The following is a 25,334-nucleotide window of genomic DNA, read 5'->3' as shown; positions in this document are numbered from 1 at the left end:
AAAGAAATTATGCTTCATTTCCACTCATCCCCATACGGAGGACATTTCAGTGGAACGAGAACAGCAGTGAAGGTTCTTCAATCCGATTTCTATTAGCCCACTTTGTTCAAAGATGCACACGAATTCTATAAGTCATATGGTAGATATTAGCGCACGGGGAACATATCCAAGAGACATGAATTGCCCTAGCAAAACATTTTGGAGGTCAAACTTTTTGATGTGTGGGGGATAGACTTTATGGGACCCTTTCCCTCATTCTTTGGTGACGTATACATTCTCTTGGTAGTGGACTACATGTCCAAGTATGTAGAAGCCATCGGGACACCTAAGAATGATTCTAAGACCGTGCTGAAATTCTTACACAATAATATATTTACGTGATTTAGAACACCGAGAGCTATTATCAGTGATGAAGGCACACACTTTGACACCAAATTAATTGCCAAAGCATTGAAAAGATACGGAGTGTGTAATCAAAATGCCATGGCATATCATCCCCAGACCAATGGCAAGGCTGAAGTTTCTAATTGTGAAATCAAACAGATCCTCGAGAAAGTGGTTAACCTAAACTGTAAGGACTGGTCGTCAAAACTAGATGAATCACTATGGGCTTACCACACAACATTCAAGACACCATTAGGAATGTCCCCATTCAAACTAGTCTATGGAAAAGAATGCCATTTGCCTATGGAACTTGAACATAAGCATATTGGGCCATTAAGAAATTAAACATAGAAGACTTTTGGAATTGAATGAAATGGGTGAGTTTAGAGCTCGTGTTTACGAAAATGCCCACCTATACAAAGAAAAAAACTAAAAGATGGCATGATAGAAAATTTTGCCAAGGCAATTTTATTCTGGACAATACGTGTTGCTTTACAATTCACGACTCAAATTATTTCCAAGCAAGCTAAAATCTGGATGGTCAGGACCGTTCATCTTACACCAAGCCCATCGCAACGGAGCAATAGAAATCAAGAACCGAGATGATGGATCCATATTTAAGTTGAATGGTCAGAGACTGAAGGAATACAAAGGAGCACCAGTCATGCGCGATAAACCAACATCAACAACACACGATTCCCAAGAGTTTGATTTACTTACCTAAACAATTTTGGTTGCCTAGGTAACAAAAATATGAATTTTGTACATATATAAATTAAGTTATTTTATTATGCATGAGTTATTTAATTTTTTTTGTTTCTTTGTGGCATGCAAGGTACACGTGGTGGCATGGGGTTGATGATCACGCAAGGGAGGAAGAGAAACCCTAAGCTACGTGGTTTTAGAGGCAATTGTGAAAAGGGAAAGATATATTTTCCTTACTTTATATCAAATCAAATATTGTGTCATTAATATCAGATCTTTTTACGTCCTCATTTTGATCGTTTCCCCCCAAATAAACCACCCATTACCTTACCTAAAAAACCAACCTTCATTCCTTATTCCTTATCATTCCTACAGTTTCTCTTCCTTCAACCTTTTTCCTTTAATCTTTTCTTCCACACTACCGCCACAGTATACCCTGTTACAATAAAAATCATGGCTAGATCCAAGAAAATTCTAGCCAACCCCCATCATCAGGATTTAAGCATTTTCAAACTACTGAAGCTGAAGTAAGGTTTAAAAATCTCCAAAAGAGACAAGTCTATTTGGAGGACGGATTTGATTTTCCAGTAGAAAGTGACGAGCCATTCGGACCAGAGGTAATGGACGTAATACGAAAACATAAGTGGGAAAAATGTGCTCGACATCCTAAGGTAGTGGCACCGGAGATGGTCCGCGAATTTTATGTCCATCTCGGAGACCTATCTCAATATAAAGTCTATGTGAGAGGGAAGTTCATTCGATTCTCCCCATCAGCCCTCAACCACTATTTTAAGCTCGGTAAGGTGAAAGATCAACACAAGAAATTCCTGGATGAGGCAGATCAAGAAACTTACGATGGAATCCTAGAAGACCTTTGCTTCGGATGGGCCAAGTTTAAAGGAAACGTGCCAACGCGTAAGTGAGTAGATCACCTAGCCCTTAAGCCGGCTGTCAAGCTGTGGAATCACTTCTTAAAGGGTAAGTTGATGCCAACCTCCAACAACACGATCGTATTAGTAAGGAGGTTGATGCTGTTGCATTTGATTATTTATGGGCGAGTAATCGATGTGGGAGAGATCATCTTCGAGCAAATTCATGATTATGCAAAACGAAACCGAGGTAACCTTCTTTTTCCTAACCTAATAAATGCTCTGTGAAGGAAGAAAAAAGTCCTAGAGAAACTGTTTGAGGACTTTATCAAGTCAAAGGAAGGAATAACCAAAAAGAAAGTGCCAGAACTCATGATCTTCGATGATAATGGTCCACATTAGGGCTTGGAGAGAGGAGCCAAATCAGTTACTGCAGAAAGAATGGCAGTCGTGGTCACATCTACGTGTGTGTGAGACATGCGAGAGGATGCACAACGAGACAGACGAATATCTGAGCTCCTCATTCTTTTCCTCCGAGAATACTCAGGAAATCCCTCCCAAATTTTTTGTCAATGATGATTTCATTCTGGTTCCCGATCAACCCACAACTGAGAAAGAAACTGAATAGTCCCAGTATCATCACACAACACCAGTTCCAGAACCGGACCAAAGCCAATCCCAAGCAACACATGCACATCCCACCCACATTGAGGACAAACAATCACCAGCAAGTGGTCCGAGCACGAAGCATCGCATTAAGCGAACAGTAGGACGTGTCTTTCAACCATCTCCCTCTCTGATTTCATTGGAAGTTACAGGATCCGAGAGCCCCCTCCTCTAAAGCGACATCGAACACGCACGTCCAGTCTAGCAGCCCCACCATAGTAAGTTCAAAAATTTTTCCTTTTGCATTTTCATTTGCAATTAGTTTCATTAAGTTTATTTTATTTTTCATGCATTGAGGACAATGCATCCTTCAAGTTTGGGGGAGGCGTTGCGTCTCACAATTAGTTAATAACAATTGATGATAATTGGTTGAAAATTTTGGTTGTCATGGTATGAGTATGTTGAGTCTAATGTCTAGAATAAATTAATGATGCCTGATGATGAAAGCATAATTTGATTGCCTAGGCCATAATTATTTTTACAAGACTGTTCAAAGGATAAAAATGACCTTAGTCGTGATTCTTTGAAAACTTGTAAACACGATTGTACGATGCCTCTACTTAAGGTGCTTAGTAAATATTTAGGAAAAAAAATTTCTGCATGCCACGACAACGAAGAATTGTAAAGCTTAAGTGGAACTTCGTGCTTAAACTTTGTGGAATAAAAGGGACACTCCTCTATGTAATGGCATAACCGGGAAACTCTGTAAAATAAAAGGTTGCCTAGGCATATGAGTGAATGAAAGTAGTCACAGGATGACTCTACCTGACTAGCTCGGGGGTGGAAGGTATGCTCCCTTACACTTAGAGTGTAGGAGGGTAGGTGTGATGAGTTGACTCCCCTTAAAAAAAGTGAATAAATAGAAGTGGAAACTGGGCTTGACAAATAATTTGACGCCCTGGCAAAACAGAAGTACTTACTTGAAATTTTCTAATTATGTTAATGCATATACTAATTAAAATCACACACACACACTAGCAAAGAATCCTGACTCAAGAAGGTACTTGAACTATATGACAGTCTAGCTTGTTGAAGCTAAACTTTTTTCCTGAGGGATGAAATTTTAAAACCACATGATTATCTTAATATCACTTTGCCATGAAAATTTAATTTTCCTACTAACTATTATTCATTGCTTGAGGACAAGCAATAATTTAAGTTTGGGGGTGTGATAACTCCATAAAAATATTATATTTTTAGTCTTTTTACTTAAGTTATTGCTCGTCTAAACAATGTAGTCATAACATATTAGTTGCATTTAGTTGTATTTAGGTTATAATTGCATGTGGTGGATAAGTTTTGCCTAGGCAAGATTTATTTGGTTTGACTGATGCTGCTAAGGAGAAAGGGCTTGTGTGGATTGTGTGTGTGCATGAATTAACTTAGGAGGAACATTTCAGTCGTGAAAACATGTTTTTCAAGGTCCAGTGGAACACATAAGACAAACATAATGAGGAATAAATTTATCTTGCCAAGGAAAGATTTATCTTGCAATTCTGAAGCGGATCTGACGAATTACTTATGTCACTTGGCAGTTGTACGACTGACCTCACGTGCAATCAAGCCCCAAGATTCTAACAATATCCAACCGCCTTTCCATAAATAGCTTGGACAAGTTAACAAGGGTATTTAAGGAATATTTAATTATGCAATACCCTAGGAAAATTCCCTTAATAAATACCCAGTCACAGCTACAAAAAAAGGAGGCAAGGAATATAGAATAACTTACATGAGGCATGGAGTGAACAGCTGCAGTGTTATATCTTCCACCATTCTCTAACCCGACTGTCCTTGGTGTCCTCCATAGCCAGGCTATAGCAGAGCAATGGTCAGGCCTCGAGAGATAATGGCCTCCAAAGCAGGCGTGGTGCTAGTAAGAGATGTCACGACAGAGTCCCTGTTTGGGAGTCATTCTTCCTTTGTTCTTAATTTCTTTTATTTTCTTTGGGTTTGTATTAAATGATGATACCTTAGGATGACGCTTTGGCAACACCATAAACTACTTTACGTGGTGTTGGTTTTTGTTTTGCCAAGACAATTATTTTATAGTTTATGAATAATGCATTATGATTTTGCTTAAGTCTATTTTGTTCATTGTTTAAATATTTTTCCTTGACACTGTAAGAGCTTTCGAGAGATTTCTTGGGGCCTAGGTGAAACATGTATAGACATTGTAAAAGCTTCGAGAGATTGTTGTTTGTCTAGAAATTGATTCTTAGACTCGAGAGAATTAAGAAAAATCTACGTGAACAAGGGAATGGATATGGGATGGTGATGTTCTAACCTGCTTACCATAGAGATAAGAAGAGGGTTTCAATTGGCTAAAAGGGATAGACGCTTGAGTAGGATAGACAACGATCAAGGGTTGTAGTTGATGCTGAGTAGTATTTCCATAATAACCGTCTAAGAATACCCGATTACAAGGCATGATCCAGCAGCTCAAACCGACCCAATTGAAGCATAACCCAGTTCTGAAGCCCAAGACCCAGACCTGTTTGGGGCCCAAACCCGTTAGGGTTTCTTCATTTTCCAACAGCCACCAGTAACTCATAACCGTTGGATCTAGGAGAGATCCAACGACCCATATGTAACCCAAATTAGGATTTCTTTTTCAACAACCGCCGCCCTTCATCTCAGCCATCCGATCTGGACCCATCCAATGATCCAGATCGAGCTTCAGCAACCGCCACCGCTCACTAACCCACGACCACCGTTGCTGCCACTAATCAAAAACCCTGCAGTTTCTAAAGCATAGATCAGAACAAACCAAGTACCAACGCACACACAAATGATATTTTATTTGCACTCACAGGATTTTGAGAGAGGAAGCAAAAAACCAGAGATAAAAACACAAACAATGTTCAAGAACACGGGGGGGGGGGTTCCTCGATACCCAAGAGGAAAAAGAAACAAAAACGAGGGAGGTTAGCAATTAGAAGGGGGAAGCACAAAAAAAAAGAAAAACAGGGGATTATCAAGCAAAAAAAGAAACACACGAAAGAACTCGATCAGCAAGAACAAAGAAAAAAACATCACTAGAGTTCAAGATCAAAGAACAAACGAACCAGGAAACAAAAAAAAGACGGTGATCAACAAGAGAAGCAGAAACGAAAAACATATCAACCATCAAGGAAGAAATCCACAACCAGAGTCTAAGAACCCAAAAACGAGATCATACGAACAAAATACCCAGGCAGAAGCAAAAGCAGGAAAAAACAAAAGAGGAAAAGTTCAATTTTTCTCACCCAAAAGAACCTTACGAAGAGCTTCGAGAGCCTAGGTTAGCAACTGAAGGTGAGCCTTCTTTTTCCTTTTTGTTTTTTTCTGTTTGGTTTCATCCGAGTTTCGACAGGGGAGGGGTTTTGTTTTAAAGGGCTAAGTCTGGAGCCCGTGAGATACTCCAAGAGAATGGTAGGGTTTGTTTGGTTGGGGCTGAGGAGAGAATGAAGATGGGGTTAAATTTTTACCCTAATATCTTATGTAACCACACGCCAAAACGGCATAGCTTTGGCCAGGAGTGAAACGGCAACGTTTAGTGGGCAGGGGGGTTGAACTGCGTTTTGGGATAGTGGGCTAACGGCTGATTAGGCCCTTGCGTCATTGAATCATTCCATTTTGGTCATTAAATCGTGCCTTATTGTAATGTTAATTTTGTCTTCTAATTTCGAGCGTGTTACATTTTAGTCCAGAGAAATGTTAGGGCTATTTTCATGTTGTTTTGACATTGAATATGTAATTTGATAAACTTCCATTTTGGTCCTATACAGCACTTTGGTTGTATTATGCTTGCAATCCCTCGAAATGAAGTTTTTTTTTATGCTAAAGAGCTTGTTGTTTATTGTTTTTTTTATTTTAGCCCCCTTGTTTGTTATGTTATGCATGTTTATAAGTTTAATTTAGATTTATTTTGGATGTATATATATTATTCTGAGCATGTTGTTAGTATGTACATATTTAGGTGTAACGTTTAAAGCATGTTAGCCTCGTTTGTATGACTTAACCTCTGTCATATAATCGGATTAAGGGTAATACCCTTTTAATTTAAAACTGTTGTGTTGAGTTAATCGATTGACTGAATCCGCCAAGAGGAGGGTGAATTGGCAATAAAATTTTTTGTGGACCCTTTTGCAGAAAATTGAAAGAAATTGCACAGCGATTTAGAGTGGTTCGACTTTATCAACCAAAGTCTACGTCCACTACCTTAGCTATCCACACTAAGGATTTTCCAACAAATTCACTAATTTGTTCTTTCTTTTGAGGCCAAAGAGATAACCTTACAACTCCCTCAAGAATATACCCCAATTCTTGAGAACACTCTTTTCTCAAAGAGAAATACAAATTTGCAAACTTACAAGAAAAACCTCACAAGGCAAATATGTTTGCACAATCCTAGAACAAAGAAAGAACACTCAAGAATAAATACAATTGAGCACAATAAGTGTTCTTGAAAGCAAAATGAATATTGAATGAAAAATAGGCTTGAAATGCTCAAACTTGAGGTTTGATGCTTTCTCTTTGATTCTCTCTTGATTCTAATTGCTTGATGTTTCTTGTTATTGATCAATGGCTTCTAAGCTTGCTTAAATACACCTTGAATCACTTCTGAACGTTGGGGATAATTAGAGAAAATAATATAGCCGTTTTAGTGTGAAAACAATTAATAAAACAGTTTGGATCATGGGGGGAATCGGTACCCCCTATGGGGAATCGGTTCCCTAAGTGTAAAATTCAAATATTTCGACCGTTATACAAGGGGGAATCGGTACCCCCTGGGGGGGAATTGGTTCCCTCCGAGCATACTGGAATTCTAGGAGCCAAACCATTCAGGGGGAATCGGTACCCCCTTGGGGGGGGAATTGGTTCCCTCTGAGCAATCTGGAATTTTTGGCTTTCAAATGGTTCGAAATACTTTGTAAAAATTATTTTGAAATTATTTTAAGTTTAAAACTTAATTTTACACTTTGAGTAAGGATTAAAAATGATCTTTGAAATATTTGGAGTAATATTTTGATATTCGAATAATTCTATCAAATATACTTAGAAAATCATTTGGAAAATCTTAAAATTCATTTAACTTAATTTGTTATATCGAAATATCAAAATGTTTTCAACAATCTCCCCCTTTTTGATATAACAAAACATTTTAGTAATTTTAAGATTTTGAAATCAAGTTTTGAAATTACTCCCCCTTACTTTAACACTTCTCCCATTTATCATTTAAAAACACATTTAACACTTCTCCCCCTTTTTGTTAAATCAAAAAGACATTTTAAAGAATTTAAACAAGGTTTTGAAATCATTTAGCCAATTGATTATATATAATATAAGCTGCTAAGATCACAAGCAAGAGAAACGTTAGCCATTAGTTTCATAATCAATATTCATAATTAATGTGAAATGGAAAAATTGGTCATATATCTAATCATGAAGTAAATGATGCAATAATGAATAAATTTAATCATACCAAATAGATAATTTCTAACCATTCATAAATCCAAACAAATTCAAAGTCAATCAATCCACAAATTTAAACATTCCAAAATATTCAAAATGTTAAAACAATAAGTTTGGAGTTCAAAGCAAAACATAGAATCACATATCAAGATCAGGAGGAGGAAAACGAGCTCGCATAGCGGCCAATTCATTAGTGAGGTCATTAATACGCGCGTTGGTTGCTTCATTGTTTGCACGCATCTCTCGAAGAATTTCTAATTGTTGAGCTCCCATTGTAGATAAGTGGGGCTCTATAGAAGAAAAGCGTGAATCCATAGTAGCGTATCGAAAATCGAATGTCTCCATAAAGGATTGGAAATATGGAGGCATTTGATGCGTTTGTTGTGCTTGCTCTTCGGGCTGCTCCTCGGGCTGCTCAGGCTCATCTTCGGCTTCATAGATGTCTCGCATTAATTGCTCAAGCTCGAGATCTTCGTCAGCTTCGGGTGGAGCTTGTGAAGAACTAGCTCCCGGAGTATTTGCAGAAGATCGAACCCATTCACCGGTTTCCTTATCCTTAATCCATCCCACTCTCGTTAAAGAAAGAAGGTTAATTTGTTTCTTAAGGGGAAAAACAACTTCTAGACAGACTCTAAGCCCAGCTTTTGAAAACAGATTACTCAAAATGCAACCGTAAACAAGAGATGAACAGAGTTTCTTGTTAGGAACAAGATTTACGGTTTCAACAATTTCAGCAAAAATAATCTGAGGTAGGTTAATTTTAATATTATTTTCGAAACAATGTAACCACCAAAGATCTAAGGCTCTAAGAGTAGAATAACGACCTCCGGATGGTCGAAACTACCAGGAAATTATTAGATGAAGAAAACGTTCATGAAGGTCTAAGACACTTGCACTATCCCTTCTTTTATAACGAGATCCTAAAACCTGTTTTTCATTTGAAATACCATCATTATATAGTCCGAATGTATTGGCTATGTAAGCCGAGTCAATATATAAGAATTGTCCTAGGAGGTAGGAACGAATTCCTATGGTTTCGGTTTCAGTTTGGTTTTTAATACAAACGGCATTAGAATAGAAAATACGAACAAGTTGATGGTAAACGATGGGTTCAAGGTCAAAGAGTTTATCAAATTTCCACTCTTGTAAAAGAGGAAGATATTTAAAATTGATAGCTAACATAACTTGATGAGAAGGAATACGTTCTTCCCAGATTTTGTAAGAGTCAAAATATTGATAATACCGAAAACGATGATTTCTAGAACCAGGATGATTGAAACACGAATTTTGGATAGTCAAATTAGGATCAATGGGATTAGGATTAGAAATTGGAATATGAGGAGGATTTGGAGGTGGATTTGGTTGACGGTGTGAGCGACTAGATGATGGCCTAGCACGTTTAGGATTTGACATGGTTTAGGAAATCGGAATAGAATTGATAACCTGCAATTTAGAAAACACATGTATGCAATTTAATCAATCCCAAAACTCAATTGAGTCCTCAATATTTCAAGGTTCTCTAAATCAATCCTAATGGGCAAAGTTTTTTTTTTGAAAAAACTTTTGAAAAATATGGTTTTGAGAAACAATATATGTATATTTTTCATAACAACAACATAATTTAATCAAAACACAATAATTTGAAATTTGACATTTTTTTTTAATTTCGAAAATTTAAAAATATGGAAAATTCTTGTGTTTTTGATGAAATTGGTTGTAATATCTAGTTTCTAATCACTAAACAATCAATGCCCGATCTAAAGTTCATCCTAGAACTAATTAAAACAAGTCCTATGTCCAAAATCAATAAAATAGGGAGTTTAGAAAATTTTACCTTGAAGGATGAGATTGAGTGGATTTTGATGTTGTTTGCACGATTTTAATGATGATTGCAAGTTTAGGAGATGATATTTGAAGTGAATTCTGATTAAAATCGATGATTTGAGGTAAGAATAGAGATAGGGAGAGAGTTTGTCAGCAAGGAAGAAAATATAGGGTTTTGAACAAAAATAAGGGTTCTACCCGTGTTTAACCAGAACCCCAGGGGGTATCGATTCCCCTGTGGGGGGAATCGGTTCCCCTTCAAAGGGGGAATCGGTTCCCTCAAGGGGAGATCGATTCTCTCTGCACCAAAATGCTAAAATCCGATTTTAAACACCCAAAATGCTAAATTAATTTCCTCTAGTGGTATTGGCAACTCATATAGTGAAAATTAATCATGTTCAAACAATTCAATTAATCTTTAAACGATATTTGAACATAAAATTAATTTTTCATCAAGAATCATAAACTCCCCCTAACTAATAGCAATGAATGCAATCAAAAATTACTATTTTAAGCATTTTTCATTTATTATTAAAAGTGCTAAAATTATTTTAAACACTCAGTGAAGATAGATTGGTCAAACCTAATTCTCTCCTAAGTGTCCAAAATCGTTCCTTGTCTAAAGGTTTTGTAAAGATATCCGCTAATTGGTGCAAAGTATCAATAAATTCTAGAACTACATCTTCCTTAGTGACATGGTCTCTAATGAAGTGATGTCTTATTTCAATGTGCTTAGTTCTAGAGTGTTGGATGGGATTTTTAGTGAGACAAATAGCACTAGTATTGTCAAACTTGATAGGAATGGTACCTACTTCAATTCCATAATCAAAAAGTTGTTGTTTCATCCATAAAACTTGTACACAGTAATTACCAGCTGAAATGTATTCAGCTTCAGTGGTAGATAATGGAACACAATTTTGTTTATTTGAAAACCAAGAAATTAGCATATTTCCAAGGAATTGGCAAGTACCGGAGGTGCTTTTCCTATCTAATTTGCATCCTCCATAATCCGCATCAGAAAAAGCATGCGAGCTAAATCTAGAGTCTCTAGGATACCAAATTCCTAAACTAGGAGTGTCCTTAAGGTATCTAAAGATTCTCTTAACAGCTAGTAAATGTGATTCCTTAGGACATGATTGAAATCTAGCACATAAGCAAACACTAAACATAATGTCTGGTCTACTTGCAGTTAGATAAAGTAGAGATCCAATCATTGACCTATATAATTTAACATCTACACATTTACCTCCTTCATCTAAGTCAAGCTTTGTTGAAGAGCTCATTGGAGTGTCATGAGGTTTCCCATTTTCCAGTCCAAACTTCTTGAGCATATCTTTGACGTACTTAGCTTGATTGATTTGGAGTCCCAAGAAAAATGAGAGCTCCCCCATCATGCTCATCTCAAACTCACTTTGCATTAGCTTAGAAAATTCTTGGCAAAGAACATCATTAGTAGAACCAAATATTACATCATCAACATAAATTTGAACTACTAATAAATCTTTAACTTTATGCTTCAAAAACAATGTAGTGTCAACCTTCCCTTTTGAAAAACCTTTTTCAATTAAAAAATTTGACAATCTTTCATACCAAGCTCTAGGAGCTTGCTTTAAACCATAAAGAGCTTTTGTCAATTTTAAAACATGATCCGAAAAATTTAAATCTTCAAAACCTAGAGGTTGTTCCACATACACTTCTTCTTTTATAAAACCATTTAAAAATGCACTTTTAACATCCATTTGATATAATTTAAATTCATTGAAACATGCAAATGCTAATAACATTCTAATTGCTTCCATCCTAGCTACGGGAGCATATGTTTCATCATAGTCTATGCCCTCTTCTTGAGTATACCCTTGAGCAACAAGTCTAGCCTTGTTTCTCACTATATTACCACTCTCATCAAGCTTATTCCTAAATACCCATCTAGTACCTACAATAGATTTATTACTAGGCCTTTCAACTAATGTCCATACTTTACTTCTCTCAAATTGATTTAACTCTTCTTGCATAGCCATAATCCAATGTTCATCATTTAATGCTTCTTTAATATTCTTAGGCTCTATGCATGAGATGAATGCAACATAATTACAAATATTTCTAAGAGAAGATCGAGTTGTTACCCCTTTGGATAGATCACCTATAATTTCACAATCCTTGACATAGTTGTACTCTCTTGGATAAAATACTTCCCTTTCTTCAATGGTTGGATTCTCAAGAGGATCATGAGTTTCCTCATTTTTCGTTTCTTCCTTTGATGATGGTTCTCCAACGTCATGTCTAACGTCATTTGTATTTATAACACCTACATCATCATTCACACAAGAATTCTTCCTCGAAAGGGGATTATCATCGAAAACAACATGTATAGACTCTTCTACAACTAAAGTTCTTTTATTAAATACACGATAGGCTTTAGAATTTAAGGAATAACCCAGAAAAATTCCTTCATCACTTTTAGCATCAAATTTGCCAAGGTTTTCTTTACCGTTGTTTAAAACAAAACATTTACATCCAAAAGGATGAAAATAACTAATGTTAGGCTTTTTATTTTTGAAAATTTCATATGGAGTTTTCTTTAAAATTGGCCTAATCATTACTCGATTTATAACATAACAAGAGGTATTTGTGGCTTCCACCCAAAAATATTTTGGCAAATTATTTTCACAAAGCATGGTTCTAGCCATTTCTTCTAAAGTTCGATTTTTCCTCTCAACAACTCCATTTTGTTGAGGGGTTCTAGGTGCTGAAAAATTATGGCTAATACCGTTAGAGTTACAAAATTCAGTAAATCCAAGATTTTCAAATTCAGTTCCATGATCACTCCTAACACTAGTTATAGAGTAACCTTTTTCATTTTGGATTACTTTTGAAAACGTGATGAATTGTTCTAATGCTTCATCTTTAGTACTTAAAAATAGAACCCAAGTATATCTAGAATAGTCATCTACCAAGACAAATGCATATTGTTTTCCACCCAAGCTAGTAGTTCTAGTTGGCCCAAAAAGATCTAAATGGATCAATTGTAAAACTCTACTAGTTGATACATCATTAATGGATTTAAAAGAAACTCGCTTTTGTTTTCCTTTAGAACAAGCATCACAAATTTTATCATTATCAAATTTAAGCTTAGGCAACCCTCTTACTAGGTCTCCTTGAATTAACAGTTGCAAAACACTCATACTAGCATGTCCTGGTCTCCTATGCCATAACCAACTATCATGTTCATCCTTAGCAACTAGGCATAAATTAGTCATATCAAAAGAATCTAAATGCACCATGTATATGTTTCCTATTCTATGACCAACAAGCATAATCCGATTAGATACAATGTCAATGACTTTACAACCATTAATTTCAAATAAGACATTGAATCCTTTATCGCATAATTGACTAATACTCAATAGATTATTCTTTAATCCATTCACATATAAAACATTTTTAATTTGTATGGAAGAGGTATTACCTATTGTACCAATACCTTCAATGTGACCTTTTGAATTATCTCCAAAAGTCACTTCTCCTCCATTTTTGACGTTAAGCTCAATGAACCGGCTTTTGTCTCCGGTCATGTGTCTTAAGCATCCACTATCAAGGTACCATGAATTTGAATTTGTTTCCCGTGCCTTGTAGCAATGCTCCTTTCCCTACAAACATAGATTAATTTTTTATTTTTGGTACCCAAATTCTTTTGGGTCCATATTCATTAGTTTCCAAAATCCTAGTCCCCTTAGGTATCCATTTGTGTAGGATATTTTTATCTTTAGTAGTAATGAGTTCTTTTGGAACCCACATACTTCTAACGATTTTTCCATTAGAGGTTCTTTGGGGACCTCTATGATTATAGTTTCTAAAACTTTTTCTAACAAAGTTTGATTTTGAATTTCCACCTTTTTCAAAATGTTTTGTTCCAACTTTATCAAAAGAAGTTTTAAGATCATCAATTTTCTTTTGATGATCATCATTGATCTTTGAAAGTAAATTTTTCAAATCTAAATTTTTCTTTTCAAACTCTTCTAGTTTGATTTTCAAATCTTTGATTTTACTTTCAAGATCGTTATTGGTTTTGAATATGAGTTTGTTTTCATTTTTCAATTTTGAAACATCATTTTTATATTTTAAAAATAATTTCTCATAATCTGAAGCCAACCCATTATATTTCTCTAATAACTCATCATAGGATAAATCATCAAAATCGGATGAGTTAGAGGTTACCTTAGAATCTTCCCCAAATGCCATCAAGCACAAGTTAGCTACTTCTTGTTCCTCTTCATCGGAACTTTCTTCATCGCTCCATGTAGCCACATGAGCTCTGTGCTTATTCTTTGATTGACCATTTTTCTTCAATTATGGGCAATCATATTTGACATGCCCTGGCTTTTTGCATTCATAGCAAATGATTGGGTCCTTCTCTTTTGGTTCATTTTTTAGGCCTTCATTTCGTTTGAATTTTCTTCCTCGATAAGGTCTCATCATTTTTCTAAACCGTTTGGCAAACAATGCCATTTCCTCGTCATCGTTATTCGAATCACTCTCATCTTTTGTGGATTTGAGAGCAACTCCAATGTTTTCCTTCTTCTCATTATCCTTTGGTGTCTCGTCAATCTTGTCGAGGTCCACCTCATCTTCGAGCATCATTTCATGAGTGAGGAGTGACCCAATTAGCTCTTCAAGAGTTAAGGACGTTAAGTCTTTAGACTCGATGATTGTCGTCTTCTTTGATTGCCACAATTTTGGGAGGGAGTAGACTAACTTCCTCACAAGCTTTTCATTTGAAATGATCTCTCCATATGATTTGAGACCATTGACAATCGTTAAAAATCTATCCGTCATAGCTTTGATATCTTCATTTGGTTTCATCCTGAAATTTTCATAGCTATGCATTAGAATACTAATTTTAGATTTCTTTACCTCATCGGTACCTTCATGAGTGACTTGAAGTTTGTGCCATATTTCTTTGGCGATTGTACACGATGAAACTCTTACGTATTCATCTGGTCCAAGAGCACAAAAAATGATATGGATGGCTTTGGAGTTGAGCTGGAACATTCTTGTCTCTCCTTCACTTCACAACCTTGGATGAGTGAGAGGTTTGATGTATCATTCTTCTACAGCATTCCATGCTCCCATATCACTTGCTTGAATGAAGTACATCATTATATTCTTCCAATAGGCATAGTAAGCTCCATTGAAGAAAGGAGTCTTGTTGACGGGCATCAAATCGAGACCGGAGTCGAAGTTTGAAGCGGAGGCCATTGATGACTTTGATTATCTATATAACTCTTCCCGAATCGACTCCAAGAGGCGATTAAACCTTCAAATGAGTTAGGATCTGATACCAATTGTTGAGTTAATCGATTGACTGAATCGGCCAAGAGGGGGTGAATTGGCAATAAAAAATTTTGTGGAAGCTTTTGCAGAAAATTGAAAGAAATTGCACAGCGATTTAGAGTGGTTCGACTTTATCAACCAAAGTCTACGTCCACTACCTTAGCTATCCACACTAAGGATTTTCCAAAAAATTCACTAATTTGTTCTTTCTTTTGAGGCCAAAGAGATAACCTTACAACTCCCTCAAGAATATACCCCAATTCTTGAGAACATTCTTTTCTCAAAGAGAAATACAAATTTCCAAACTTACAAGAAAAACCTCACAAGGCAAATATGTTTGCAAAATTCTAGAACAAAGAAAGAACACTCAAGAATAAATACAATTGAGCACAATAAGTGTTATTGAAAGGAAAATGAATATTGAATGAAAAATAGGCTTGAAATGCTCAAACTTGAGGTTTGATGCTTTCTCTTTGATTCTCTCTTGATTCTAATTGCTTGATGTTTCTTGTTATTGATCAATGGCTTCTAAGCTTGCTTAAATACACCTTGAATAACTTCTGAACGTTGGGGATGATTAGAGAAAATAATATAGCCGTTTTAGTGTGAAAACAATTAATAAAACAGTTTGGAGCGTGGGGGGAATCGGTACCCCCTATGGGGAATCGGTTCCCTAAGTGTAAAATTCAAATATTTCGACCGTTATACAAGGGGGAATTGGTACCTCCTGGGGGGGAATCGGTTCCCTCCAAGCATACTGGAATTCTCGGAGCCAAACCATTCAGGGGGAATCGGTACCCCCTTGGGGGGGAACCGGTTCCCTCTGAGCAATCTGGAATTTTTGGCTTTGAAATGGTTCGAAATACTTTGTAAAATTATTTTGAAATTGTTTTAAGTTTAAAACTTAATTTTACACTTTGAGTAAGGATTAAAAATGATCTTTTGAAGATTTGGAGTAATGTTTTGATATTCGAATAATTCTATCGAAAATACTTAGAAAATCATTTGGAAAATCTTAAAATTCATTTAACTTAATTTGTTATATCGAAATATCAAAATGTTTTCAACATGTTGGAATGACTTCTCTTAACTTACTAGAGGGTCGTTATGTTGATTTTAAATTAAAATTGTATCTCATCAGTGCCACCAAAAGAATTGATTCATCACCTTAAAATTTGGGAATGAAAGAAAAAGAAATATTCGGCTATTTAAATTCATTGAGAAAAGATCGTTAGAACTCACCTAAAGGTCTGGTCTCAATATTTGTAAATAACCGAATATTCTTTATCTTTATAATGGTTTGGTAATTTTAATTAAATCTATTTTGTTGCTTTTGAATGTTACAAAATTTGCATTTTTTGGTGCTGATTTTAAGGGATCGTAAATCAAATTAAACTCGAACTTGTGAAATTCGTCGCAAAGATATTAATTAATCGACTAGGTACCGATTTAGGGCGTTGTGGAGGTACTAATCCTTCCCTACGCGTAACCGAATCCTGAACCCAAATTTTGATAATGCAAACCTCAATTTGTCATTTTAATTAAAATTATTTGTTATTTAAAATGGCAAAACGTTTTTGGGTGTCCAATCACACCCTAATCAAAGATTGGTGGCGACTCTTCGAACTCGTGTTTTGATCGTAAAAGAAATTCCAAATTTTCGAAATGAGAGGTTTTCTAAAATCGTATTGTTTTTAATTAAAAATTCAATCGTAAAGAGAATAATTAAAAATGAAGTGATTTTTCAAATCTCACTCTCACCCAAAGAAAAAAATCGTTTCGACAGCTTGGCGACTCTGCTAGGGACTTGTTTTTTAGAGAGCCATGCCAATATTCGGTTAATTAATTGTCTTTGCAAACGAAAGTTATAAGTTTGTTCTAATTTGGTTTTTGATCCATTGTTTGTTTTAAATTTCTAGTTTGTATTTTAATTTGTGATTTGGTTAACGAATAAATAGTTGTACTAATGTGTGATTTACGTGTTTCAGTTTTCTGACTTTAGTGTGTTGATTTCCTTGGATCGAGGCAAAGGATTATGGGTTTCCCCTTACTGTCGCTATAATCTTTCGATATTAAGAGCCTTCTTACTGTGCTCTGTCTTGTTAGGTAGGGGTGAACGCTATGCTTACGTAAGAAAAATTACTTTTCTCTGTATGGGCTTTAGCAAGTAACCTCTGGGGTACATGCCTTATGTTTACGAGAGAAACATTGAGTTTCTTCGCTTGGACATAGGGAAATGTATTCTCTCGAAATTGAACTTGATCCATTTTAAGACTATAATGGGTGAGGATCGAGGGTCTGACAAGCTCAAGGGGGCACCAGCAAAGTACAATTCGAGGACCCTGTTAGTGATATCAATACTCTGCCCGTCTTATGTTAAATCCCTATCCGCAGACACGAAGGGGAAACTCATTCTAACCTTTTCCTCGAATTTATTTTTGCAAGAAATATGAAAACTAGAAAAGCATGCGGTTAAGTTTTATATTTTCGCACAAAGCATGTGAATTAGATACCATGAGGTTAGGATTTTTTGTGAATGATAAAGCATGTGGGTATATATCATGTTGGGTAGGATTTACTAAAGCATGATTGGTTAGCCAGCATGTGAGGGTAGGTTTTGTTTTATGTTTACGGTACCCACTATCTTGTTGTTTATCTTATGTGCACTAACCCGCTTTTGTTCTATGTCTATTTTATTGTGATTTTATTGCATTTGCATCCTCATGTCCTCGAGGGGTATTAATTCACAAGTGATTGACTAACAAGAAGGCTGACCATATTGAGGTAAGAAATTCTCCACCATGTAGTCAAAACCAGGAGATCTAGAGATGTTCAAACGATCCATGAAGAATGACACCCTATGAATGAGGAGATCTAAAGCTGGTTGAAGAAAAGGTGCAAAGACCAAGATGTTGACTCAAGGGATAGATACAGTCATACCAAGGACGAAAAGACCATTCACCAAGGACGAGAAGACCATTCATAAAGACATGAAGACCACTTCGCATGGGAGGTAAAAATGAAGATTTCAATATTCAAGACATCTGACATCATCAAAGGTGATAAAATACGCCAATAACTTTGGGTGTAATGTTAGATTCCATGAAGAATACGGCTCGAGAAAATAAAGAGATGAAGAATCACAGTTGTATTTTGATTAGATGGTGTACTTACTGAATTCTTGTTGTCTAAGTGAACGGTTGTTCTATAAGTGGTCACTTTCGGGATTAACACCTCGTGCATTTGCATTTGCATTGCATGTATTTGTTTAAGTATTTTACATGCATTAATTGTGAAAACATGGAAATAACTTATGAAAGATTATGTGACAGTAATAACAAGATCATTCATTCATTTTGTTCCTCATCATCATGAACAAACAAATGGAAGCAATGGAGCAATCTAATAAGGAATCGCAAGATCAGTTGCAAGAGCAGTTGGTCGGGTTACAACAAGGTACGAGGAATCAAGCTTCGGGTTCTCTACAAGATGCATCGAATCAAATGATTTGGGTATTGGTACCACAAGCGGATGGTAAAGAGAAAGTGGAGGATAAAGGAAATCAATCTCATCAAACTAATGCATCAAGAGTGACACTTTTCCCCGGAGCATCTAACTCAAACCAAGGGAAGAGCCTCGTTAATTATGGGTAGTTTGAGAACGAGTTCAAGTGGTTGAATGAAATCATTAAAGATATAAAGGTCGTTAATGCCTCTCACAAGGAGTTAGAAGCTAGAGAACTCAGTTTGGTCCCTGATTTGGTCATCCCACATGAATTTAGGGTGCCTAACTTTGAAAAATACGATGGCACTAGTTGCCCCCTAATTCATCTGAAAATGTTTTGTAGAAAGATAGAAGGGTACTTAGATGATGATAATATGTTGATTCATTTCTTCCATGATAGTCTTATTGGGCCACCTGTGGTGTGGTATAACAGTTGAACAGAGAGCAGATCAAGACATGGGTCAATCTAGCTGATGCTTTTCTGGGGCAATATCAATATGTTAAAGGCTTAGCCCCAAAACGTCATCACCTTCAAAAGATAAGGATGAAAACTATTAAGAGCTTTAAAGAATATGCCCTAAAATGGAGAGGAGTGGCAGCACAAGTTCAGCCTCCTTTGCTAGAAGAAGAAATATCATGTATGTTTATCGATTCTCTCCCAGCTCCTTTCTTTGAGTTAATACTGGGAAACTCGACGAATGACTTTAAGGATATTATGTTGGCTGGAGAATCCATTGAAGATGCAATCAGCAAGGGAATCTTGAAAGTTACTTCCAAATGTCCAACCGATCAAAAGGAAAAAGCTGATGAGGTGAATGAATGTCACATCCCGAGCTCCCGTAATCGTAAAAGAAAAAGGGTAGTAAGTTACCTGAGTCATCCAAAGAATGTTCCAAGATTGAAAAATACTTTGAAAGTGTTCCAAACTTCTATCTCGGATCTGTATCCCCATTTGGTTAAAGGTCAATACCTCACACCAAGGCCAGTGAAAGTGCAACCAGACCCTTCTGCTTACAGCTATGATCAAGATAGTGTATGTGATTTTCACTTGGGGGCATTGGGGCATTCTACGGGAAATTGTAGGCCGTTGTTGAAAGAAATAGAGAAGCAGGTTAAAAATGGGACGTTGACACAAGAAATGTTGGAACAATGGATGACGAGCTAGAGTGGGGAATCAGAGCATAACGTCTAACACCCGATCGAGTCAAACGCCACTCTATCAGAAGAATAATGGGGGTATCCTAATTATGCAGAAATCATTTTGTTCATCACGAAACTTTTTGTCATTTGCAACATCTTGTTTGAACATGTTTTTTGGACTTTCTCATCAGTTTTTTTGTAATGATATTTAAGTGAACTCATGTTACTTTAAGTATGGTGAGCATTGAATCGAATTCATGACTTGAAATTCCTCGAATATCAATTGAATTAAAAGCTCTTTAATGATTAGAGTTATAAATCTTTGACAAAATGACAAGGTTGAAATCTGATAAAACAAGGACCCTGGACCTTACCCCCAGAAGATACACTCGAACACCATACCTTTTTATTGCAGGGATCGATATAGCCTTCTCCTATCATAAAGGAATGAACCATAGGCTTGGTATTCAGGTATGCAAAGGAGCGGACAACATGGGGCATCGTTTGTGTATGATGTTACAAAATTGTCTAGACCATACTTTTGTTGACGACGTTCGATGATGATTATGATCTTTACGGATGGAATAGTCAAGTAGGTGAATCTAGTTTAGGTCAGTTGCTTGGAAATTGAGCTCTAACGATGAGATTTTCTGACATTCAACAACACCTAGACTATGACAGGTTCTTCTTGACAAGCTTAAGAAATTGAATCCGTATACCCAACAATATATATATATATATATATATATATATATATATATATATATATAATATTTGTATACAATAAAGCTGAGCTATTCACCTAAGACAATTGGTTATAGAGGAAACTCGAAAGCCCCGGCTTTATGAATAGATTATATTCAAACCATGACCTTGATCAGGTACCTGGCAATTTGGTGTATGCTCCACTGTGATTGTCAAGTCAAAGACTTTGTGATGAGATGAACCCTTCAGCTAGCCCGATAGAGGCAAATTACAATAAAGTTGATTTCAGCTAGCCAGACAAGGGAATATTAAATCAAGTTTATCTAAATAAGGAGTTTCGGTAAAGATGGACTAAAAGAGTTAAGAAACACCTGCTATAGTCAATTTCACACGAGTACTCAGAAATTTCATTTTTAGATCGATATTTCTGCACTGCCTTTGTTAGAGGAGCTTATGAAGCTTGAACAAATGAAAGATTTCAGAGAACTGAAATAGAAGTGTTCTAGAAAGCCTAGTAATTGATTACGCTAGTTGTTTCATTTTGTCCGCATCCGATTAAAATACCAAGCCAAGAAAGAAGAGCATGTTGCGATGTTTACAATGATAAAAAAAGAAATGACATTTTGGTGGTCGAAACCTTAGAAAAAGGAAGCCAACCCCTCAATTTTCACACTTGTCAAAGAGCTATAACCCTGAAAATATTAAAGAGCTATTGATTCTTTTGATATTCTGTGAACTCATGTCTATGATTTGATTTGATTGCGAGCCTGAATTAATGGGCAATATTTAATAAAATTCTTTCATTCTTTGATCTTTGAAATAAGAGAAAGAAGAAAAACATTTTCAAACAGGGCAGTTCACATGTGAAAGGTCCTTAAAACTGGCGAGGCTCATTGTGCCTCTATTTGAGAATAAGAATAAGCAATGTCGGAATGTGAAGCATTCTGTAATCTTGAAGTAGATAGTCTAAAGAGATCAGAATGGATGAAGAATAAGAGTTTTTAGCATTTCCAGATGACGTTGTCAATAACCCATCAAGAAGTAGATGCTTGCCATATTTGAAAGGGGCATATATCTCAGCCCTAATGGAAATGCAAGACATTGTGTTAGAAGGGTTGATCACTTCTTAAGTAGCATGAAGAAAAGTCCTCAAATTATTTGACAACACTACTGTGTAGTGACACCAGAATGAGAACATTCAAGTTGTGATACGTTGGGGCATGACTGAACCCACATCATGTTGAGATGACAAGATTCAGACAAAAGAGGCATGAAGAACGAGCCTTACGATTTGAGGTGATGGGGCATTTCGAAGGCTCGTACCAGTATAAGATAATGTTGGGGCATGACTGAACCCACATTGTGCTGAGATGAAAGATTCAGACCAAGAAAGTATTGAGAATGAGTCTCGTAACTTGAAGTGTCAGGGGCAGACCGTGAATTTGAGAAGAGCTTACCTTGTAAAGCAAATCAACTGAGCATCGATCAATAGCAGATTCCTGGAAGAACAACTCTGAAAGCATAATTAAGCCAATGACGAAAATGGGGCAACACAGACGTATTTCTGACTATAGCAAGATGTTGAGAGAGAAAACACTTTCTCCGAAATGAAGATAGAAAATAAAGATGACAAGAAGATAAAAGAAGATCAGAGGGCTCTCCCAAAATGCAAATTGGAAATTATGAGTTGCTACACGGGTATATGAAGCAAACCCAGGAAAAGAATGATCAAGTAGAAGAAGATCGAGCTCGCCACTCTGAAGCTAACGGAAGATTGATTCAACATTTATACATTCATGAAAACATCATTTGCATAAAAGAAAATACATTACACTGATACATTTAATTGCATTTGTGTTTCATGAATAAACACAAGATTTTGACAGGTCTTCCATTGAAAAGAGAAGATGCAGGATGATAAAATCCCAAGTTGAAATGAAGATTTCAAGCCTCAAACACAAAGAGTTACGTTTAAATAGGCATACCTTGAAGAACAGAGAGGTCTAATCCACATAAGAAGCATGACTTTAAAGTGAAGACCACCAGATGTAGAAGAAAAACAAAGATTTTTGTGTATGAAGAAGTGAATCGATCGATTGGAAGGACTTGCACACATGAGATTGGGGCAAGTCAATCTTAAGCCTTCACCAAAGAGGAGTGAAGCAATCATCTTAAGCCTTCACAAAAGAGTAGTGAAGCACCATCTTAAGCCTTCACAGAGGAGTAGTGAAGCACCATCTTAAGCCTTCACCGAAGAGTAGTGAAGCAAATCCATCAGTAAGTTTTTTTAGCATGATGCTTAAATCCTTCGGGTCATCTGTAAGCCTTTAGAGCAAGATGATAAGTCCTTCGGGCCATCCATAAGACCATCGGGTAGGATGTTTTCACATGAATTTGAAAATAAAAAATAGTGTTTTAAGAAGATGGAATTTTTGAAAACGAAGAATGCGATTTTCAAAATTTCACAATTTATAAGTACTTCGGTCCATCAGTAAGTCTTTCAGGCATAATGCTTAAAATCCTTTGGGTCATCTGTAATCCTTTTGAGAAAGATGATAAGTCCTTCGGGCCATCCATAAAACCTTCGGGTATGATGTTTTCACATGAATTTGAAAATAAAAAAAATAGTGTTTTAAGAAGATGGAATTTTTTAAAACGAAGAATGCGATTTTCAAATTTTCACAATTTATAAGTCATTCGGGCCATCAGTAAGTCTTTCGAGCATGATGCTTAAAATCCTTTGGGTCATCTATAAGCCTTTTGAGCAAGATGATAAGTCCTTCATGCCATCCATAAAACCTTCGGGTAGGATGTTTTCACATGAATTTGAAAATGAAAAAAATATGATGTTTTAAGAAAATGGAATTTTTGAAAACGAATAATGCGATTTTCAAAATTTCACAATCTATAAGTCCTTCTGGCCATCAGTAAATCTTTCGATCATGGTGATTAAATCCTTCGGGTCATCTGTAAGTCTTTAGAGCAAGATAATAAGTCCTTCGGGCCATCATTAAGTCTTTCGAGCATGATGATTAAATCCTTCGGGTCATCTGTAAGCCTTTAGAGCAAGATGATAAGTTCTTCGGTTCATCAGTAAGTCTTTCGAGCATGATGATTAAATCCTTCGGGTTATCTATAAGCCTTTAGAGTAAGATGATAAGTCCTTCGGGCCATCAGTAAGTCTTTCGAGCTTGATGATTAAATCCTTTGGGTAATTTGTAAGCCTTCACCAAAGAGTAGTGAAGCAGAATCACATCAGAAGATTTCTCGAGTTCTATACTCCCTGAAAGGAATAGGGAGCGAACCCATTTTTCTGAAGATTTATTGAATTCTATACTCCCTGAAAAGAATATGGAACAAATACGATGATCGAAGATTAATCGAGTCCTATACTCTATGAAAGAATATGGAGCAGACATGTTTTCCGAAGATTTTCAAGTCTCACTTACCCCGAAAGAGGAGTGGAGCAGATCTCTTATCAAATTTTGAAGCAAGAAGATGGAATTGGACAAAAACGCCAAAGTACAATATAAGTCATCCGAGCCATTTTAAGCTTTCTCAGAAGAGTGTTGGAGCAAACCATCGGATAATCAGATGTGCAAGGAAATTGAAGATTCTCATGTACGAAGAAGTGGAAAATCTATTAAAAGGTTTTGTGCAAGTGAGATGGAAGCGAAGGTCAAGAAGAAGACTGAAGAAGGGGAAAATGACGCTGTAATCGGACAAAATTAGGTCATTATTTAACTTTGCTACGTTCTTCTGTTCACAACAATGAGCAAAGAGGGGCCGCTGTAATACCCTAATTTTGTCTGGACCATTTAAATTCGCTTGAAGATGTTCGAGAATTAATTTGGAGATAATCGTGCTCAAATGAAGATTTAATTCAAATTATGAACGGAAGCTTGTATTAGGGGATAACATGCAAATCAAGAGACTTTGGCTTTAATTGGATTGATATCGTATACGAAACCGAAAGATAAATTAAAGTCAATCCAAAACTCAAATTAAGTGCTTGGAGTCCTTTTACATCATACAAGCCCAAATCAGTTTACAAATTATTAACCCAACAACAATAAACAAGATTACAAGGCCTGATCCAGCAGCTCAAACCGACCCAATTGAAGCATAACCCAGTTCTGAAGCCCAAGACCCAGACCCGTTTGGGGCCCAAACCCGTTAGGGTTTCTTCATTTTTCCAACAGCCGCCAGTAACTCCTAACCGTTGGATCTAGGAGAGATCCAACGGCCCAGATGTAACCCAAATTAGGATTTCTTTTTCAGCAACCGCCGCCCTTCATCTCAGCCATCCTATCTGGACCCATCCAATGATCCAGATCGAGCTTCAGCAACCGCCACCGCTCACTAACCCACGGCCACCATTGCTGCCACTAATCAAAAACCCTGCAGTTTCTAAAGCATAGATCAGAACAAACCAAGTACCAATGCACACAAATGATATTTTATTTGCACTCACGGGATTTTCAGAGAGGAAACAAAAAACCAGAGATAAAAACACAAACAATGTTCAAGAACACGGGGGGGTTTCCTCGATACCCAAGAGGAAAAAGAAACAAAAACGAGGGAGGTTAGCAATTAGAAGGGGGGAAGCACAAAAAAAAAGAAAAACAGGGGATTATCAAGCAAAAAAAGCGAGAAACACACGAAAGAACTCGGTCAGCAAGAACAAAGAAAAAACCATCACTAGAGTTTAAGAGCAAAGAACAAACGAAAAAGGAAAAAAAAAAGACGGTG

The sequence above is a fragment of the Hibiscus syriacus genome, unplaced genomic scaffold, assembly GCF_006381635.1.
Source record: "Hibiscus syriacus cultivar Baekdansim isolate YM2019G1 unplaced genomic scaffold, ASM638163v2 tig00000477_pilon, whole genome shotgun sequence".
Lineage (NCBI taxonomy): Eukaryota > Viridiplantae > Streptophyta > Magnoliopsida > Malvales > Malvaceae > Hibiscus > Hibiscus syriacus.
The sequence above is the reverse complement of the archived record's forward strand: the minus strand, read 5'-3'. Positions refer to the sequence as shown.